Consider the following 6,230-nt stretch of genomic DNA (forward strand, 5'->3'; position numbering starts at 1 on the left):
CATGACATCCACCTTTAAGCTCCTCACTTATTCACCAGTTTGCTTAATGACCTATTCTAGGAACGGAACTTGGTTGTTAAATGCGGAGCTTTTGTATTCATAGGTCCTAGGAATTAGGATGTAGACATCTTTGGGGAGAGGTCATAATTTTGTTTATCTATATGTACAAGAGTTTTTCTAGGACGATCCTTAGAAATGAAATGACTGAGTTATCATATGCGTATATTTTCAATTTTACAAGAAAACAAATTTTCTAAAACATTACAATTTGCAAAATTGGAAATTACATTTCCAAAACAACTATGTGCCAGGCATCATTGCAAGCTCAGTGATTAAGAAAAAATGTGGGTCCAGCAGGTGCATGAAGGTTAAGGTGCCTGGATCCCACGTGGCTGACTGCCTGGTTCAAATCCTGCACCCAGGGGCTTGAAAATCATGGGACCAGTAGGTAGTGGCGTGGATAAGGTGCTGACTCCCACATAATTAACCGTGGTTTGAATCCTGGACGCAGCATCTTGAAACTCAGGCAGGGTGCCTGTGCAATTACTTGCAATGAGGCCTGGCATAAGGTGGCTTGTGTTTTTGCTTTCTTCATGGTGACTTTTTATTTTCATTTGTCTCTAGTGAATGATAATTCTTAATTTTAATGTCATTACATTCATCAATCTTTTTTTCCATGGTTATCATTTTTCCGTGCTCTTCCCCCATAAGGCATGGGCAATCACCATAAAGAGATAGGAAGAGAGAGAGTGAGAAACCACCCCTTGAGGAGATGGCCACACCACAGTCCCTTCTCCTCCATTCTCCTCTCAGTGTGATTTTCAAGCCCCTGAGTCTAGAACATAAACTGCACAGTTGGCCTTATGGGATCCAGCTGCCTTAATATCCATACCACCTGCTGGTCCCTTTTTTCTGTTTAAAAATATATTTTTAGTTTGCTATAGGGCACATACACTCACCAAAGAGAGACAGAGAGAAAGAGAGAGAGAGAAAGAGGGAAAGTGCGAAACCAACTCCTAGGGGGAATCCCTTCTCCTCCATTCTCCTCTTGGGATTTTTCGCATGCATGCACATATGCCTGGCACGATTTTGTTTTGTTTTAGTTTTGTTTTAGATATTATTGCTATAGTGTGAGAAACCAACTCCTAGGGGGAATGTCCGTACCACAATCCCTTCTCCTCCATTCTCCTCTTGGGATTTTTCGCATGCATGCACATATGCCTGGCACGATTTTGTTTTGTTTTTGTTTTGTTTTAGATATTATTGCTATAGTGTGAATGCACTTCCTGGAGAGAGAGAGAGGCAGAAAATGAGAAACTGCCCCCCCCCCCGGGTGGTGGGCATTGCGGGAGATGGCCACACTGCAATCGCTTCTCCACTCTCCTCTCAGAACTTTGGGCAATGGGCCCAGGACTCAAACCATGGTTAGTTAGGAAATTTAAAAAATAAAGAAAAAGAAGAAAGGGGTTCTTTTTTTTACACTTTTCATGTGGGTATGCAGTTTTCCCAGCAGCAGATATTGAATAGATTGTGTGTATTTGGCATTTTTGTCTAAAATTAATTGAACATAAATGCATAGGTTTATTTCTGGGCTTTATATTGGTCTGTTTTTATGCCAGTGTCATGCTGTATTGGTTTGTAGTGCATTTTGCTTTGTAGTATGTTTTGAAGCATATTTTAATAGCTTGCTAGTATATTTTGAACTCAGGTAGCATGATGCCTCCAGTTTTGTTTTTTTACACAAAATTACTGTGGTTAATTGGAGTTTTGGGGGAGGGCATATGAAGTTTAGGAGTTTTTTTTTTTTTTTTTCTATTTCTTTTGAAAAGTATCTTTGGAATTTTGGTAGGTATTGCACTGAATCTACATCATCCCTTTTGAGAATATAGACATTTTTAACAATATTATTTTTTCCAACTCATGAACACGGACATAGGTTGGAATATGTATTTTTAAATGTACACTATATGTAGTCATTAACTTCAAATGAATGAAAGTATTTTTATGGACTTTACTTTATTCAAGTTCTTAAATTTCCGAGAGAAAATTGCATTTTGTTTGAGGTAGAATAGGAAGAGTTTTATAAGTGAAATATTTTAAACTGGTGGTGAAAAAAGACCCACCTAATTTAAAACAACAAAAATGGCAGCCATAAAAAATGTGCAGCATTTTTCAGGAAGCCTGTCTATCCTAAGCACATGTTTTCAGAACAAATAACAATCCTTCCATAATCTCTGTTTTTGAGGAGACATCCCAAGGTTGCTGGATTGAAACATGTTAAATAGCTTCTGAAATTCAATCTTAATAGAATCCCAGCATTCAAGCTCATTCATAGGAGGGCATTCAAAGGCATTGCAATTTTCATAAAATACGTCCTCTTAGGTAATCATGAATGCTAAATATTGTCAGGGTTTCTCGGCAATTTTGAGCCTCGTGGAAAATCCTTCTAACTGGACTTTTAACCACTAAGAAGAAATAACAGTAATAACTTGAAATTTAAAATAAACAGTATTGGAAGAATACAATAATCTCGCCCCCAAAAAGCAGCAGTAGGAACTTCATGCTACTTGCAATACGACACAGAGATTTGAAGGTTAACATGAATAGCAGTCCTGAGACTGACTGGGTTATGGCAGGCAAGCTTGGTAGAGTAGAAGGATGACTCTCCAGAAAACACCCAACAGGCCCTCTCAGAGGTGTCCACCAGTCATCCATAGCTCTGAGTGTGTACATCCTGAGAATGAACAGTGGGCCCCGGGAAGGTCAGACTCATGGGCACAGGTAAAAGCTTTTTGGTGCTGTCTGCAAAGCTTCTTTGGAGATGGGTGAAAGAGTAGGAAAAGGAAGAGAACAGGATTTGGAGTTTAATGGTTTCATATAAAGGTTGCCTTCCTATATTTTGTTTCCAAAATCTCCTATTACAGAACAGGGACTGTATCCCAGTATAGTGTTTCTGCCAAGTTGAATCTGTCAAGAAATGACTGCTGAGTAGAATGGAGTTTTCTAGCTTTTCTTCATGCCTCGGAGTCTTTTATTCTGATATGTTAATCCTTCAAGTCACTTGATCTGCCTCAGGGAGTCTTGTACTCTATCCATCATGTGCAAATGGCCTGCTTTTCCCATTGCCACATGGGAGTGAGAGATTCAAATGGAGCCATTCAGTTTTCTGCTCAGAGACAATTAGACAGCATTAGCTTCACACTCGAGCATCACCAGTTCTCCAAGAGTTAGATGCTGGCTGGGTTGTCTCAGCATCTTCCATGTAGCAACAAGTGGCAGATTTGAGGGTTGTGGTGAATCCAGTAGGGGCTAGAGCAATGATAAAGACCTTGACACTACATTAAGAGAGGAATCGTGGGACCAGGAGTTGGCTTAATGGCTATGTTGCTGGACTCCCATGTAGCTGACTGCTGTTTGAGTCCTGGACCCGGTGGCTTAAACTCATGCTGGGCACGTGTGCATGCATGCCCAAGGTCCTGAGAGGAGAATGGAGAAGAGATTGCAGTGTGGCCATCCCCCCTGGGGGGTGATTTCTCATTTTCTGTCTCTCTCTGTCTTTCTGGCAAGCACATGTGCCCTATAGCAAAAATCTCTCTTAAAAAATTTTTAAAAAAAGAAATAAAAAAATAAAGACTGTCCTACATTGACTGCATTCCAAAAAGAAAAGAGAGAGAAAGAGAGAGAGAGATAAAAAAGAAATAAAAACATAAAGACTGTCCTGCATTGACTGCATTCAAAAAAGAAAAGAGAGAGAAAGAGAGAGAGAGAGAGATCGTGTCCAAGGAAGGGAAAACAGGGAGACTTGGAGCCAAAAATGCATTCTCCATTGTTAAAGTGTGTGCAGTGTGAATTTGTCTTTCAAGTCATTCCATTTATTCAACAAAAACGTAAAAAAAAAAAAAATGTTTGCGAGAAAGTACACATGCTCACTGGGGACAGAACAGAGAGCACAGAAATAAATTCACACATGTCCAGCAGCTGATTTTTGACAAAGGTGTCAAAAATATCCATTGGAGAAGAGAGAATCTCTTCAATAAATGGTGCAGGGAAATTGGACATTTATAGACAGAAGTATAAAGCTAGAAGTATAAAGCTATACTTCTCAACACATACAAGAATCAACTCCACATGGATTAAAAAAATTTAAATATAGAACCTGAAGCCTCAAAGCCAGTAGAAGAAAACATAAAGGAAACACTTTGAGTATATTTGTATGGGCAAATAGTTCTTGAATAAAACCTGAAAAGCACAGGCAATAAAAGCAAAGCTAGACAAGTGGGATTACATCCAACTAAGAAACTTCTACATGGTAAAAGAAACAGTCAATAGAGTGAAGAAATAGTTCAAAGAATGGGAGGAAAATATTTGCACACTATAGATCTGAGAAAGAATTAATAAGCCGAATATACAAGAAACTCAAGCACTCAGCAGAAAAACGAAGCCAGGGACAAGCAGATGGTGTAATGGTTATGTTGCTGGACTCCCATGTAGTCGACCACAGTTGAGTCTCGACCTGGTGGTTTAAAACTCATGCTAGGAACATGTGAATGCATGTCCAAAATCCCAAGAGGAGAATGGAGGAGGAGGGGTTGTGGCATAGCCATCACCTACGGGGTGATTTCTTGCTTTCTGTCTCTCTTCGTCTCTCTGGTGAGTGCACATGCCCTATAGCAAAAAAATCTCTCTCTCTAAAAAAAGAAAAATCAAACCAAACCAAAAACCCAGTTAAAAAATGGACAAATGAATAAACAGTTTTCAAAAGAAGACATACAAAAAGCCAGCAGACATGAAAAAATACTCAATATCATAATCATTAGCAAAATGCAAATCAAAACCACAATGAGATATCATTTCACCCCAGTTAGAACGGTTATTATCACAAAGACAAGAAATTAACAAGGCTGGCAAGGATGTGGAGAATGGGGCACTCTTACTTTCTTGGTGGGAGTGCAAACTAGTTCAGTTGTGACGAAAAATATATGGAGGTTCCTCAAAACTAAAAATAGGACTACTATGTTACCAGCAATTTCACTACTAGGCATAGATTCAAAGGAAAGGAGATCAGTATTTTGTAAAGCTATCTGGACCCCAATCTTTACTGCAGCATTTTTAGTAATAGCTAAGATATGGAATCAACCGAGGGATGCAACAGCCAAATAAATGGATAAATACAGTATACGCACACTCAGACACAGACACACACACAATGGAATACTCACAGCCATTAAAAAGGATGAAGGCGCTCTTTAACAGATAGACGAGAGAGCCTGGAGGACAGAAAGTTAAGTAAAATAAACTAGGCACAGAAAGAGGGATACATATTCTCCCTCACAGACAGAAACTGGAAATAAATGGTCTCATAGAAGCAGAGAGACAAAGAATGACTGCTATTGGCTGGGAAGGATGGGAGAGGGCAAAGGCAGAGGGATGCTGATAAAAGGGGAAAAATTACAGATAGATAAAAGTAACAATGTCTCATTTTATAACATACAGTAGGGAGAATGTGGTTAAAAACTTACTATGTATCTTAGAGTAGCTAAAAAAGGATTTTGAATGTTCCCAACACAAAGTAAAAACAAATGGCGGAGATGAAGGATATACTAATTACCCTGATCTAGGCATTATACATTGTATTCAAGTACTGAAAAATCACATTTACCCCTTCACAAATATGTACAATTATTATATGTTAATAAAAATCAATTTTTTATTTTTTAGGTTTTTTGCCATAGGGTACATGTACGTGCTGGAGAGAGACAGACAGAGACAGTGAGAGGAAAAGTGAGAAATCATCCCCCAGGGAGATGGCCATGCCACAGTTCCTTCTCCTTCACTCTCCTTTTGAGATCTTGGGCACACATGCACACATGCCCTCCTTCAAATAAAAACGATTTTAAAAAAGAAAGTGGGACAAAAATTAGATAAAAATTCAGCTTTACTTGGACAGATATAATTAAAAATTGCATACTAACTAATCATAATTCATACTTTTAAAAACTTTAACAAATAATTTTGAATATTTTAGGTAGAAAATATACTTTTTTTCCTTTGGAGAGGTTTGGCTACAGGGCACGTGTGCTCACCAGAAAGACAGAGAGACACAGAGAGACAGAAAGTGAGATATTGCCCCCCGGGGGGATGGCCACCCTATTATCCCCTCCCTTCCATTCTCCTCTCGAGATCTTGGGCATGCATGCACACGTGCCCAGTGTGAGTTTAAACCACTGGGT

Source organism: Tupaia chinensis, unplaced genomic scaffold (genome assembly GCF_000334495.1).
Source record: "Tupaia chinensis unplaced genomic scaffold, TupChi_1.0 Scaffold000208_1, whole genome shotgun sequence".
Classification (NCBI taxonomy): domain Eukaryota; kingdom Metazoa; phylum Chordata; class Mammalia; order Scandentia; family Tupaiidae; genus Tupaia; species Tupaia belangeri.